General features: G+C 36.0%; 1 pseudogene; it reads right to left on the bottom strand.

Moving 5' to 3' along the window:
* Positions 1–3,145: 3,145 nt before the first annotated feature.
* Positions 3,146–15,221, bottom strand: LOC104218278 (uncharacterized; annotated as a pseudogene).
* Between the last annotated feature and the right edge of the window lie 1,986 nt (positions 15,222–17,207).

Genomic DNA, 17,207 nt, shown 5'->3' with positions numbered 1-17,207 from the left:
TTGGACAAACTTAACGAAAAAGGGGTATATTTGAACCAATAATATAACGACAGAGATATATTTGGACTCAAAGTATAACGATTAAACTTTTTTTGATAGTACAGGGGTATATTTGGATTCAAAGTATAACGAGGGGTACATTTAAACTTTTTCTGATAGTACAGAGATATATTTGGACTCAAAGTATAACAAGAGTACATTTAAACGTTTTCTGATAGTACAGAGGTATATTTGGACTCAAAGTATAACGGGGGTATATTTAAACTAGGGTGTGCATTTGATTTCTCGATTTGATTTTGACCATTATCGATAATTACTTATCGATTATCGATTTGTACATATGCTTATCGTTATCGTTTCAATAAGGTTTCGATTTTTTCGATTTCGATTTATCGATTTTTGGGGCTTATCGATTCGGTTATCGATTACACCAATAAGAAAATTTGGGGGATTCCACGGAAAGTATATCGCTATAAACACGTCTAACTAATATGGACAAAAAGAAGATAAAATAAGACGAACACCGTTATAACATAAAATTTGTGTCAACAAGCACATGCAACGAAACTAAAGTAAGAGATCAAATGTATGTCACCAACACTTCAACGGTATATAAAAAAAATACATCATCACGGCTAATTCTATTTTTCATTAATTTGAACTTCATTCCCTTGAGCTTTAAATATGATCATTCCTTAAATGTGGTAGATGAAATAATAGGGTTAGAGACTTAGGGTAAAGGAAAGAGTATTATAGAATAAAGGTAAAAAAAAAATTATAGTATATCTTATCGGTTTATCGATAAACCGATAACCGAAGAGGACAAAATCGAAATCGAAATCGATAACTCGATAAGGAAAATTTCGAAATCGAAATCGAAACGATAAACCGATAACAAATAATCGATTCGATTTATCGATAAACCGATTCAAATGCACACCCCTAATTTAAACTTTTTCTGATAGTACAAAGGTATATTTAGACTCAAAGTATAACGAAGGGTACATTTAAACCTTTTCTAATAATATAATGCAATATTTGGCCCTTTTCCGTATTTTTAATGTGCCATAAAAATCGATCTTCTAAACCAAAGACATAATAAGAATTCCCAAAAAAACGCACACAAATTGCACCGCCGGATTGCACGTTCCCAACACTTAAGTCGCATTCTTAAACAAATGTAACCACAAAAAATTAATATAAGACAATTAATCAGTAAATTGATGGCATCCATGTCATGTTATGTTTCATTTCATATACATGTTACAATTACAAATGATCACCAACGTAAAAAAATAAATACATAGTTGATTATAAATGTCATGAACACCCTGATTATAAAAAGAATCTTTGTTGGTTAATTGATATGGCATGGAATTAAAATATTTACGTGCCTCCATAAAGCTTGGTTGAAGACGGACGTCTTTTTTTGACTCCCTAAATAGTAATATCGCCATATAAATTGGAACAATAGATCAAGGGAGTACTTATTTCTGATACGTTGATTGAAATTAAACCTTGTTCGCGCAAGGTGGAGGACTAAAGTTTGGAAATACAAATTTACCATTGTTATGGCACATATCGTAGCATTCTTTTTCTGCATATAATGGACTACCTTCACCAGCAAAAATACCTTGATAACATTTTTGATAACATAATTCATGTCCTGGTTCTATTTTTAACCTCTGTCCTGCATATTCATATACTGGCCCTTCAGAACCCTGGGGTTGTGGGTGGGGGTGGGGTTGAGGTTGGGGGTGAGGTTGGGGTTGGACGTGGGTGTGTGGGGTGAGGGTGAGGGTGAGGTTGGGGGTGGGGGTGGGGGTGAGGTTGTGGTGTGGGGTTGAACATGGGGATGTATTTCCTCATGTGCCCATGCAAATTTGCTTGAAGCAAAGATAGTGAAAATTATGGCAATGAAAAGTATAGTTGTCATCTTGATATTAGCCATTATTTCTTTTAATTTCCCTATGCTCTTTCTTGTTGTTTGTTTTTTTAATGAAAAAGTTAAAAGGGAAATAAAAAAGAGAATATGAGAATGATAGGCAAAAGGGTGGATTTTATAGATGGGAGAATAATAATTTTAGTGGATGTCCATGAAAACTAAGGTAGTAGAAGGGATGTCCATAAAAAATCTAATGTGGTCAAGAGAAAAATAAGGGAGGAAATAAGTGAAATTAGAAATTTTTGACGAGTTTTAGTTTTATATATTGATCGTATAAAAAATACTTATAGAATCGGGTCATTTGTAATGTAATTACAACTAAATTTCAATAAAAAATATTTATAGGCAACATGATAAAAATGATAATTTGATTTGATCGTAGGTTAAAATACGTTCTCAGCATGATTTTTTTATACGATCAGTATATATACTAAATTCATTTTTGAGTTAAAATTTTTCATGTCTTTTTATAATTTATTGTTTCTAATAATGGATAACAACTTTTTTTTAGAGCTGATATTCAATTTGCTTTAAGATATTCCCTTAGTCCAAAAAGGATTGCTACATTTGAATTTTTTGAGTCGGACATTAAACTTCTAAATAAGTAGTTTTTGTTTTTATTGAATGTGACATAAATAACAACTTATAAGTAACATCTTTTTGTTCGGTAAATCCTTTAAATTCACCGTCAACCATGTTTCAACCTCGGATTGTTGGTAAGAAATATTATGAAATCGCCCAAAGAGATAAGCAAACTTTACAACGTTATAGGGGAAGAGGAAGTTGAAATGGGTTTCAAGAAGAGCACACAGTTGCAGGGCACGAGCTTAGCTTTTGGGATGGCTGTAATTTATTGCTAAAATGGCTTTAAATTCATTTAGGAGGATAAATATACAATGTCATTAGATCCTATCCAACAGTTCTTAACTTTAAAAAAGGGCACTCCGTTGTACTAAGTTTCCGCTATGCACGGGGTCCGAGTAAGGGCCGAACCACAAGGATCTATTGTACGCAGCCTTACCCTGCATTTCTGCAAGAGGCTATTTCCACGGCTCGAACGCGTATCACAGGGCAGCAACTTTACTAGCTACGGCTTACGCCAAGGTTCCCCTTCCGGCAGTTCTGAAATTACTTTAGGCAAGAACATCTAAGTATATTGTTTAATAACAAACCTGCCACCATCTTCCAAGGAGAAAAACAGAAACAAACAGTACCAGCTTTTGCTAAAATTCCATAACAGAACAAGACTACACAGATAATAGTTGACATATCAACAAACAAAGATTATCTCAGTTCTGCTACTGATGATGAGTCTTCCTCTGATATTGAGGAAGAGTATAGGTAAGGCTTGGGTGGTATTTGCAAAGAATAGTCTTGGTTTCCTTCTAAAATTTCCACAACTTTGCTCATCGATGGTCGATTCGAGGGATCAGTTTGTATGCACCATAAACTCATAATCACCATCTTTTTTGCACATTCTTTCTCCTCTTCGTTCATTATCCCGATTAGTTGAAGCTCTTCGTCTAGTTCAATTCGTCGATAGAGCCAATGTGGAAAGTAGATTTCACTTGTGCGATCAACTCCAACATCAACATTCTTCCTTCCTCCAACCATCTCTAGGACCATCATTCCGTAGCTATAGACGTCAGACTTGTGAGAGACACCTCCCAAGTTTCTGCATACTATTTCTGGAGCTATATAACCGATAGTCCCTCGTGCACCTAGCATCGACACAACGCTCTCCTTTTTGACACAGAGTTTTGCAAGACCAAAGTCGGAGATCTTAGGACAAAAATCATCATCAAGTAGGATATTATGAGGCTTTATATCAAAATGCAAAATCCGAGTGTTGCAACCACGATGCAAGTACTCCAATCCTCGAGCAATGCCTAGTGCAATTTTGTACAATATTGGCCAGCCCAATTTGCGAACATTGTCAGATCTTTCCTCATAGATAAACTTTTCTAGAGATCCATTTGGCATGAATTCATAAATGAGTGCTCTTTTGCGACCCTCAAAACAAAATCCCACAAGGCTCACGACGTTAACATGTGATGTCCTGCTAATACTTGACACCTCGTTAATGAATTCTTCACCACTTCCTTTTAGTTCATTCAGGACCTTCACTGCCACATGACTTCCATTGGGAAGAGTTCCTTTGTATACAGAACCAAATCCTCCTTGACCTAGTTTGTTTTTGAAGCGGCTGGTGATTCTTTTGACCTCTGAATAGTTGTATCTCTTTGGAGCATATGATCCATAGTTCTTCAGAAATGCTTCAATATTTCTGTGATCCTCAGCATTAGATTCCCAAAACCTGATGTACTTGTTCCATACAATCTTTTTTCTGAAGCAGAAGAGCAAAATCAAGATTCCAGTGCAGGAGATCAAGAAACTTGCGACTGTGGGAAAAAAAAAATGAAGTCACATACCAGGAAGAGTCTGCTATTGGGGCAATTCATCTAGTACAGTAGTTATTTACAAAAGAAAGATTTTGAAAGAGCGAAATGGAAAGAAGTATTTAGCTTTGTCTATCTTCGCTGAAATAGATGTGTGGGCATACAGGAGAGTTTATATTAGGAATGATGATTTTCGGGTCAAGGTGACAGTGGTCCTCATGGAGGATAAGATGCAAGAAGCTAGGCTAAGATGGTACGGGCACGTGAAGAGGAGGAGCGTAGATGCCTCGGTGGGAGGTGCGAGGGGTTGCCTATGGGGGTTGAGAAGACCTAAAAAGTCTTGGGGAGAGGTGATTAGGCGGGACATGATGTAGCTCCAGCTTACTGAGTGCGTGACCCTTGATAGGAGGGTCTGGAGGTTGAGGATTATGGTAGAAGGTTAGTGTGTAGGCGGGCATGTTTCCTTTTCATGCTGGTTGCATTAGTATTAGTCTCGTATGTCCATATCTACTTCTCTTGGGGAGAGGTGATTAGGTAGGATATGCTCCAACTTACCGAGGACATGATCTTTGATAGGCGGATTTGGAGGTTGGGGATTAGGGTAGAAGGTTAGTCCGTAGGCGGGCGTGTTTCCTTTTCATGCAGGTTGCATTAGTATTAATATCGTATGTCCATATCTGCTTGTCTACAGATTTCTTTTACTAGTTGTTGGTTTGTTTTCTTCGATTACTCTATCTCCTTATCACTTTATCACTGTTGTTCCAATTGTTATTTTTGCTTCTTTTTTTTTTGTTGAGCCGAGGTCTATCTGAAACAGTCTCTCTACCCTCCCCAAATTTTACTTTGTCGGATTACACTGGGTTTGTTGTTATTGTTATCTTTGCTATTGAAGAAATAAAACTATAAAGGCTAAAATCATGTGATGGACAACAAAAAAACTGTAGATAAATGGTAGTATAGATAAGTACCTGCAACAATCACTTTCCCTTTTATATTTCCTGCAACTGTAGTAAACAATGCAAATGTAAGCTAAACCAAGGTTTATAAAAGAGAACCAAAATCATTAATGTGAACCATGACAAAAGTTCTTTTACCTTTGGTATTATAACAAAGAAATTTGTTAGTAGTTTTATCAGTTTGACACTGGCCTCCTCTGTAATAACACTGATTACACTCATCAGACACAATCCATACTAGTACAACTTCATCAGTTAACATATCAAATAGGCCATTGTTTTCTGATTTTGATTCTGAATTCGATGGCACAGGCAGCCGAATAAAGGAACAGCTACTAGGAAGAGGAAATCTTGGATAGTAATCCATTGAGAGGTTATAGTATAATATGAAACTTTCACAGCTATTGTAGCTGTGATATCTTGTGGAAGTGAAAACTTCTTCATGCCTCTTTTGGCTATTATTGCATTTGAACAAAGTGAGAAAGGAGCTGATTCTATATTTGATTGAAGGAGAGATTGGTAGAGACAGATTTCTATCAAAAGATAGGCAACTCTTGTTTCCCAAAAGGTTTCCAAGAATAGTGTCCTTAATTTTGATGAAACTTTCCTGTTTTTCAAGAGCTTGATATTTCACTCCATCCAATTCAATTATGGGATTTGGAGTAGCTTCACAATTCACTTTACACAAACCACAATCAAGTTGTGTGGATTTGTAGAAAGGAAAGCTCAAATTTCCTAAGTTTCCACATTGGAATTCTTTAGTGCAACTTGAGAAGGATGTGTTCTGTCCTTGAGCTGAATCAAAGCACCAAAATTGAAACAAAATGGAAATAAAAAACCAAGAAAATAAATCCATGATATACCCTTTTGGATTAAAAAAAAGGAAAAAACATCAACAGCAACAATAAGATTAACAAGACTAACCAAGAATGTTTTTAAAAAAAATGAAGTTTGTAGAGTTTCTTTTATTGTTTAATTTTGCTTGGCTATAGGATTTGCAATAATATTTGTTGTCTTTTGGACACGTTAAGTTGACTTAAACATGTGGAAGCAAGACTTTGAAGAAAGACTGTCTGATGGAAGATTGGCTAAAATGGAGTGTGGGCTTTTACTGTTTTACACAATGGATAATTTTCTATTAATCCTCCTCCTATCGATTGAAGCCGCCGCAAATGATTCCGTACACAGTGAAAATTTTAAGGGATAATTTCACATAAGAACAATTGGGCTTCCCATTTTTAAATTTTATAGATTATATTTCAATTTACAACCCACTAGCCCAAAAATAATAGGCTAAGATTCAACATCCAACTCTAATAGGTTCTCGAAATTACCATTTAATTTTAAAAGGATTGCTCAAGCTTTTAAGTTAACTTTCGAATTAGTAATTGTGACTCAAATATTAGTTCAACAAACCAAATCCATTTGGGTGGTGAAAATTAAATTTTTAACAAGCTTAAATATGTGGGTTTAAATTCCGAATTTGATTTTGTGAGAAATTTGGAGTGGGTGTTATTTAGACTTGTTAGAAATAGTATAAGGAGGTTGTATATAAAATTTGAAGTCATTTAATGGAGATTTGGACTGGTTTTGAATAGGAATTGCAACTGAAAATCGTGAAAGAAGTTCGTCTACAGACGTTTGTATAAAGGTGTATAAAAGTGTATAATAGTGAGTTTATACACTCATATACACTATTATACGAGATTATACATAATTATACAAAAAACTGACTTCGTCTTCTTCCTTGCGTTTTTTCTGAAATTTAACTCAAATCTTGCTCAAATCTACTCCAAATCACTTCAAATTTAAACTTTGAACTCCTTTTGATATTTTCAATCAATTGGAACAACACCCAATCCAAACAACTAAGAATTACAAGAAATTCTATTTTTTAAAGCAAAGCTTTCAATGCCCTTTAATGGTGGACTTCTACTCTTCAATTTTTTTACATTGCAACCAGGTGCTATAGGGGAGAAGCAGTAATGGCGGATGGCCCCTTGAAGCATATGTAAAAAAAAGTGAGAAGAAGAGAGAGTGAAAATAATGGTTGTGAGAACACAGATTTAACTTCATAGCTTTTAGAAGCAATGGTTATAAGAACACATATTTTGAATTTTCAAGAGTTAGTGTTTTCAAAATATGTACAATATAGGCTAGGTGGGATAAAACTTAAAAACATGGGCCATTTTTTGTTATGGTGTGAAGTCATGTGTATTTTCTTGTAATTCTTTCAAATTTTAACAGATCAATATAAATTCTAAATTCAAGATAATTTTTAAAATATTAGGAGTCTATTAGGTAAGGTCTGCGTACATATTACCCTCCCCAGACCCCACTTGTGGGAATATACTGGGTTGTTGTTGTTGTTGTAGGAGTCTATTAGGGTTACTTGGTGGCTATTCCAACCAAATCCTAATTCATGCCTATAAATAAGGCTACATATGTCCTTCAAAGACGATCTCAGTCATTCCATAAACTCTCGGAATATGCACAAAGAGATCAAATATGAGACGAAATTCCATAAAACTTTTGGAATATTCATTAAGAGATCAAAGGCATGTATATCAAATATGTCTTGCTAAAAGTCCTACGTTCGAGAAATACGCCATGAAACTTTTGGAATATTCTTTAAGAGATCAAAGACATGTCAAATTATCTTGCTAAAAGTCCTACGTTCGAGAAATACGCCATGAAACTCTTGAAATATTCATTAAGAGATTAAAGTTCTAAAAGTCCTACGTTCGAGAAATATGCCGCTAAGGCCTTCGAATCACGTAGAATTAATCGGAGGGAAGAATCAAGGGATAAACAGAGTTGTAACCTGCTATGTTCATCAATAAAATCAAGGGATAAACAGAGCTGATAATACGTTAAAACACGTTTTCAGCATAATTTTTTTATACGAACTGTATATATACTTAATCCATTTTTGACTTAGGGTTAAATTTGTTCATGTCTTTTTCTAATGTATTGTTTCTAATAATGGATAACAACTTTTTCCAGAGCTGATATTCAATTTTCAATTTGCTTTAAGATATTCCCTTAGTCCAAAAAGCATTGCTACATTTGAATTTTTGGAGTTCAGACAGTAACTTCTAAATTTTTTAGGTGTAGTTCTTTTTTTATTGAATGTGACATAAATAACAACTTATAAGTAACATCTTTTCTACACAGTTGCAGGGCACAAGCTGAGCTTTTGGGATGGCTGTAATTTATTGCTAAAATGGCTTTAAATTCATTTAGGAGGATAAATATACAATGTCATTAGGTCCTATCCAGCAGTTCTGAAATTAAAAAGAAAAAAAAAGTACAGTCTGGTGCAGTAAGCTCTCGTTATGCTCAGTGTCCGAGGAAGGGCCGGACCACAAGGATCTATTGCACACAGTCTTACCTTGCATTTTCACAAGAGGTTGTTTCCACGACTCGAACCCGTGACCTCCTGGTCACATGGCAACAACATTAGATCCTATCCAGTAGTTCTGAATAAAAAGAGCCAGCCTAGTACACTAAGCTTCCGCTACACTCGGGGTCCGAGGAAGGGACGGACCACAAGGATCTATTGTACATAGCCTTATCCTGCATTTATGCAAGAGACTATTTTCGTGGCTCGAACCCGTGACCTCCTAGTCACATGGCAGCAACTTTACCGATTACGCCAAGACTCCCCTACCAGCAGTTCTGAAATTGCTTTAGGCAAATCACAAATATATTTACAATCACTTTTTTTTTTTTTAAAAAGCATGAAGCTACAACTTCTGCACTCAAGAACATCAAGGGCTCGTTTGGAACAAGGGATAAGAAATAATTAATCCCGAAACTAAATTTAAGAAGAGTTTATCTCATGTTTGGTTTGGAGAAAATTGCAGTATAATTAATCCAGAATTAGTTATCCCAGAATTATAGTATTTTTTATCCCCATGAAAAGGTGGAATACCTAATTCCGGAATAACTAATCCCGCAAATAATTAATCCTAGGATAACTTCTTTCCAACCAAACGACTTTAATAACAAACCTGCCACCCTCTTCCAAGGAGAGAAACGGACACAAACAGTACCAGGTTTTGCTAAAATTCCATAACAGAACAAGACTACACAAATAATAGTTGATATATCAACAAATAAAGATTATCTCAGTTCTGCTACTGATGATGAGTCTTCCTCTGATCTTGAGGAAGAGTATAGGTAAGGCTTAGGAGGTATTTGCAAAGAGTAGTCTTGGTTTCCTTCTAACATTTCCACAACTTTGCTCATCGATGGTCGATTCGAGGGATCAGTTTGTATGCACCATAAACTCATTATCACCATCTTTCTTGCACATTCTTTCTCCTCTTCATTCATTATCCCGATTAGTTGAAGCTCTTCGTCTAGTTCAATTCGTCGATAAAGCCAATGTGGAAAGTAGATTTCACTTGTGCGATCAACTCCAACATCAACATTCTTCCTTCCTCCAACCATCTCTAGGACCATCATTCCGTAGCTATAGACGTCAGACTTGTGAGAGACACCTCCCAAGTTTCTGCATACTATTTCTGGAGCTATATAACCGATAGTCCCTCGTGCACCTAGCATCGACACAACGCTCTCCTTTTTGACACAGAGTTTTGCAAGACCAAAGTCGGAGATCTTAGGACAAAAATCGTCATCAAGTAGGATATTATGAGTCTTTATATCAAAATGCAAAATCCGAGTGTTACAACCACGATGCAAGTACTCCAATCCTCGAGCAATGCCTAGTGCAATTTTGTACAATATTGGTCAACCCAATTTGCGAACATTGTCAGATCTTTCCTCATAGATAAACTTTTCTAGAGATCCATTTGGCATGAATTCATAAATGAGTGCTCTTTTGCGACCCTCAAAACAAAATCCCACAAGGTTCACGATGTTAACGTGTGATGTCCTGCTAATACTTGACACCTCGTTAATGAATTCTTCACCACTTCCTTTTAGTTCATTCAGGACCTTCACTGCCACATGACTTCCATTGGGAAGAGTTCCTTTGTATACAGAACCAAATCCTCCTTGACCTAGTTTGTTTTTGAAGCCACTGGTGATTCTTTTGACCTCTGAATAGTTGTATCTCTTTGGAGCATATGATCCATAGCTCTTCAGAAAGGCTTCAATATTTCAGTGATCCTCAGCTTCAGATTCCCAAAATCTGAAGTATTTGTGCCAGAAAATCTTTTTTCTGAAGTAGAAGAGCAAAATCAAGATTCCAGTGCAAAACATCGAGAAAACTGCAAATGTGGGAAAAAGTGAAGTCATGCCCATGTAATAAATCTCTTGGCGATTATTACAACAATGCTAAAATAGCTTTTAGCAGAAAGAAAAAACACATGCACACTTTTGACGAAAAGTGACGGGCACCAACAGGAAAGGAAGAACTTTTGGCTACTTTGCCAAGTTTCTTTCTTATTCCGTTGATCAAGGCGTTGATAGCTAGAATCAATCTCGGTATAGATATGCATAGAGCCTTCGTACCATCGAAGCTACACCTTCTCACAAGAGCTTTCTCCTAGAGTTCGTCCAAGAGATTAGAAGATAAATTTCTTACAGGTATTTATTCACACTTCCTTGTTTAGTCTAAACAAATTTTAAACACAAATAGATCTTGGTAGGACTGTTAGTTTGATTCCGCTGCATGTTTGGAACATCATTATAGAATCCTTCATTAACATAGAAAAGAATTTCAAGTTTGAGCAAAACAAAAAAGAGATTTTTGTGCAAGTCTAGAGATAGTTAAAAGTTAATGATTATAACATGTACCTGTGCCTAGAATCAGTCCCCAATTTCTTTTTGCTGTTGCAAGAACACACAAATGATAGATTAATTAGTCACAATAAGACTGAAAGCAATGCACTTCCATTCACATGATAGTATAAGCTAAGCCATCACAACTCGAGTAGTTCTCATAACTTTGAAAATAACCATCAATCTGCATACTGTTATTAGTGCATATGAAAAAAGTGATATTGTTGTCGACTCTAAACAAAACATGAGAAGAGAGGTGGGAAAATTTGGTTCCAATTCTTCCACAATCAAACTCTTTTCGACAAGATTTACTCGCTATGCACGGGGTCCGAGGAAGGGCCGAACCACAAAGGTCTAATGTACACAGTCGTACCCTGCATTTCTATTTCCACCGCTTGAACCATTGACCTCCTGGTCACATGGCAGCAACTTTAGCAGTCTTCAGAAAAGTTATAGACTAAGTACCCATTAATGTTCTCCAGTTCACTCTTAATCCCTGTTACACTTGAGACTGGACTTTCTGATCTTCTACCGATGATTCAAGAAACGGGCATGCCAAAGCATATTCATAAAGCTCAAGAGTGATCTTCCAAGAAAATACGGCGAGGCTTCTTTCTAGTAAAGGAAAGGATTCCATTCATGACTCTTGACATTAAGATTATGATCTACACAGATGTGTGAAACTTGGCAAGGCCTCTAGTCCTGTCAATCTTAACTTTGATTCTGCTAGTTGTCATTCACAAATAGTCCGAAAAAGTGCCAAAACTACCCCTATCGTTTGCTAAATACCCTCCGTCCATCTATCCGTTCAAAAAAACACACGACGTTAATTCTATTAACAAAATTACCCCCCGACTAACGGCAGAACTGGTGGATCTACATGTAATGACGTGTCATTTTTCTACTAGGCCACGTGGCAATCTCTTACTGGAACAAAATTGGCTATTATTTCGACCCACTTAGCTGACCCGACCCAATGACTTCCCCAGCTAAGTAGTTCGAAATAATATCCATTTTTGTTCCAGTCAGAGATTGCCACGTGGCCCAGTAGAAAAATGACACGTCATTACACGTAGGTCCACCAGTTCTGCCGTTAGTCGCGGGGTAATTTTGTTAATAGAATTAACGTCGTGTGTTTTTTTGGACGGAAAATGGACGGAGGGTATTTATAAACCATTTAGCAAACGATAGGGATAGTTTTGGCCCTTTTCCGCTTCTGTAACTATGAGAGTAGAAACCGACTTTTATTTCATTCACATCTATATGTTTTCGCTTTGGCCTTATGCCTTTAGAGGACCTTGAGTCTAAAGAAGGAGATTAGGTAACCTATTAGATTGAGAAAAGAACTAAAGAAGTCTTCAATTGGAATCCTGATATACATAACAAAATACTGCTGGTGAAACCAAAGGATCAACAGGACAAGAGGTCAAACCCCAAAATGCATGGATTAATAATCAGAACAAGACATGATTCAACAGAGAAAGTTATTATCAGCTATAATTCCTTGGCTGCGCAAATTTTGTGGTTTTTACACATTTTTAATCATCCACTTCCACAGCATAATCCAAATGCTTAATTCAGCTGTATCTGGATGCCAAGATCATCAAGCGACACTTTTTGTCACGAAAAAAACTTAAAGTGCAGTGCCTAATCATAGCATAAGTCTCTGCACAATTATACTGGGAATTAACAAGAGAGGGGCTTACTGGTAGGTCTGCAAGCCGCTGAATGAGGCCTGTCGGTGCAGAAACATTTGAATTGATAAGGTTTTTCATCAAATCCACAACATCCTCCACTTTCTACACACTCACTGCAGTTACTGGATGACCAGCTCAATCTAAACCCCCTTCTCAATAGCAGTTGATAGTCAAGAACTTGGTTGCTTCCCTCATCTCCAAGCATGTCTACTGGTACCATTACATGATTTTTGCACATTTCTAATGCAGACTCAAAGCCTTCATCCTCAGCAAACATAGCAACACCCCACTCATTTCTATTCTCTTCACCACAAACAGAACTAATCTTGTGCTTCAAAAGATGCTCGGGTATCGACTCATTATACTTCGACAACAAATAAATTCTTGATTCATTGACAAATTTAAAAGGGCGCTTATCGAGTGAGATGTTCTTGATCTCAGAAACACAACCATTGTTTGTAGTACTATTAAAGACTGAATTTTTCAGCTGAAAAGTATGATCTTGGTATGAAATCTTTTCAACTATATACTCATTTTCAGCAATATGTACAATAGGAAAACCTTGTTCACTACAATTTAACCCAAATCCAGGGTATCCACAATAAGATTCTTGCTCATCTTGAATATAAAATGGAAAACTTATTTTTGGACCATTTTTGCAATTTATAGGCTGACATGCTACAAACTGTGGATCTACAGCAGAACATTTACCTAGGATTAAGGAGAATATACAAAGGTTTAATGATGTTATCAAGATGTACCTGTTTTCTTGGTTCATCTGTGATCTTGAGCAGCTGAAAATATACAACCAGATAAGCAGATAATAAAAATAAGATAAGGAAGGAGGCTCGGATTTTTCCCTTTTCCCTTCTTGTTGGTAAAAAGATGGCTTCATTTGGTATACATATCTCTGCAACTAGCTCTGACAGAAGACTTTACTCTGTATCTACATCATATCTTGCAAAGTAAACTTAACTCGGGTCAAGTTTTTAATAAAAAAGTTGCATGTATTGACCACTAAACTCTTTGACTAGTGATTACTAGTATTTAGCTTGAAATTGTAATACAAATGTCTGCTTTAGAGATATAGGGCGTGTTTGGTACGAAGGAAAATATTTTCCGACCTTGACCCCAACCCCGTCATCAACAACGAACCACGATCCTGAATCCCAACCTCGATCCTGACCCCCAACCTCAAACCTAGACCCTGACCCGCATTTAGGATAAGTGATCTTTCCACACTAGTACCCGACCCAAACTCCCATATCATATTACCACGCCGCCCGTTTCTTTTCTTTATCAAATTATTCATCATCATCTTCATCTTTTCTTCTTCTTCTTTTTTTTGAATGAGATTTCGAGAAATCAATATAAGGCTATTACATTACAATATTTCTAGACTAACCACAACAACAATTAGTCTTTAGTCCCAAACAAGTTGGGGTTGGCTTAAAATATTTCTAGACTCACTGACATGTTTACTACTAAATGTTTAAATTCATCTTGAGGCCAACATTATACATTTGCTATACCCTAGACTAACGAATACTACTAACATTATAAAGTCAAAATTCAAATATGAAAATACAATGATACTAAATTAAAGCCTCAAATATGAATCATAGTAAGAGCAACAAACAAACTGTACAACACACAAACCTCCAAATCATACCAAAAGCCTTTTTTTTCTACCCTTTGTTTCCATAACATATAGAGTTCTTCTAAAGATGTCTGGACCATTGTATAGGTTCAAGAAATAGCTGTGTTTGAGGTTTAATTGAGGTTGCTGGACATGAAACAGCGCAACATGTGGAAAAAAAATGAGACTACAAAAATAATACTTGCATATCAACAATAAGAAGGGAGCCTAGTGTAAGCGGTAAAGTTGTTGCCATGTGACCAGGAGGTTACTAGTTCGAGCCGTAGAAACAACCTTTTGCGGAAATACCGGACCATTGTGGTCCCTGGTCACGGGTTCGAGCCGTGAAAATAACCTCTTGTGAAAATACAAGGTAAGGCTGCGACCTTGTGGTACGGCCCTTTTTCGGACCCGTGCATAGCGGAAGCTTACCGGGCTGCACGTATCAACAATAAAGACTAGGTCAATTCTATACTAGATCTCAGAAACACAATGCTTGTATTACTATTAAAGACTGAATTTTTCAGTTGAGAAGTATGATCTTGATATGAAATATCTTCAACTATATACTAATTTGCAACAATATGTACAACAGGAAAGCTTTTTCAGCACAATTCAGTCCAAATCCTGGGTATCCACAATAAGATTCTTGCTCATCTTGAATATAAAATGGAAAACTTATTTTTGGACCATTTCTGCAATTTATTGCTAACACGCTATAAACTGTGGATCAACAGCAGAACGTTTATCTAGGATTAAGGAGAATATACAAAGGTTTAATGATACTATAAAGATATTTGGTTCATTTGTTATCTTGAGTAAAGTCGCTAAAGGTAGAGGCGACTACTGCTGAATAATCATTTTTCCATTTAAAAAAATAATAAAATTAGCTTGGATGTGTTCCGGCAAATCAGTTTGGCCAAATTGATATGCTATCGTATTTTGTAAAAATTAAGTGGGCGTTTGGACATAAGAATTATAAATTCTGGAAAAAAAAGTGGAAAAAAAAAAATTTAAGCGAAAATGATATTTGAAAATTAAAGTTGTGTTTGGACGTGAACACAATTTTGGGTTGTTTTTGAATTTTTGTGAGTGAACTAAAGTAAAATTTTGAAAAACAGCATTTTGGAGTTTTCAAATTTTCGAAAAATTCCAAATTTCATCTTCAAGTGAAAATTAAAATTTTTATGGTTAAACACTGATTTTAAAAAAATTCGACGAAAATTAAAAAAAAATAAAAAAATTATGGCCAAGCGGGCCCTTACTGATTTATGTATTTTTATTCTTTTCCCTATACTCTTACTTTAAATCCGACTTCGAAAACCATCCCTAAAGGTTCTTCTACGAGCACACATCATCAGATTCTATATAGCTTGATTTTGCTATAAAAAAAAGTTTCTTTAATGATTGTGATTAATGCTGTTAATTTTTTACTGATTAATCACTTAATTATCAATATAAACCACAATTAAGATATAGTTGATGAAGCTGAATAATTTCCTTTTAGGTGATTATTTTGGCTGACAATTGTATAGAACATTAACCTGCCATTTTGATTAATCATTTAATTATCAATGTGCACCAAAGTGTTAGGGGGAATTTGGTCTTTGCTAAATAATATAACATTGATAAAATTTATATATTATTAAATCAATATGCATAAACAACTCTTATTGACATGTCAATTTTAAATGTTTTAATAGAAAGTTGAAAAGGTAAAAGAATAAAAAAAAAGCATATTGCAAAATAAAATATAAAGAGAAAAATATAAAAAAGAGTCTCAATGGGGCAGGGTAAAATTTTGACAAAAGGCTAAACAGGGCAAGACAGGGTCAAAATTTTAGCGGGTCAAGGCTTGCCCTGCCCCACCCACAGTGGCGGATGCACGTAGGGAGTTGTGGGTGCTTAAGCACCCATTAACTTTGACTATATTAATAAATTTATATAGGTAACCTTACAAATATTTAGATAAATATTGAGCGAGCACCCATATGCAAATTCATTTTTCCTTTTTTTTTTGAAGTTTTTATCGGCGAGCACCCATAATTTTAAAATCCTGGATCCGCCACTGCCCACCCACCTGCCCCGCCCCATTTACATTCCTATTTTTCCGGTATTGCTACCTATTTTACATCTTTCTTTTCGAAACTTACGAGATGCTACTTTTCGAGGGAGTCTGATTCTTCAATAAATAAAAAAACACTATGTGCAAGGTTTGAATCTTAATCATTCAGATCTCAAATATTAAGTGCGTTTATTTTTAATGTCTGAATCTTAATTATTCAGATCTTAATCATTAAGTATTTTTTTTTACTTCACAGTCACTTATTGGGTCTGAATAGGTTTATATGATTAAGATCTATTTCATTAAGATGCTATCACATATTCATTATTAGCTGCCGTCACCGCCTACAATTATCAATTACCACCATGTCACCACCACCTCTACCATCACCATGCCACCATCATCTTCAATCATAGCCGCCACTATTATCGACCATCGCCACCCACTATCCCCACCACTCCGACCACCATAATCATTCTCATCTACAATCAACACTCATCACCTCAACTACCACAACTGACCACCCCATCACCATCAACAATCACAGCCGGCATTGCCCATCATTATAACCTACCACCACCAACCAACCACCTTCATCAGTCACAATTGCTACCACCATCCACCATTATTAACTATCACCACCCACCACCACCATCCTCAATCATAATCGCCACCACTACCAATCACTACTAGCTACTAGCATGAACCACCATCATCAACCAAAACTACCATCAACCACCACCTCTAGTCGG

The sequence above is a fragment of the Nicotiana sylvestris genome, chromosome 10 (genome assembly GCF_000393655.2).
Source record: "Nicotiana sylvestris chromosome 10, ASM39365v2, whole genome shotgun sequence".
Lineage (NCBI taxonomy): Eukaryota > Viridiplantae > Streptophyta > Magnoliopsida > Solanales > Solanaceae > Nicotiana > Nicotiana sylvestris.
Note: the sequence above shows the minus strand (reverse complement) of the source record. Positions and strands in the feature narration are given on the sequence as shown.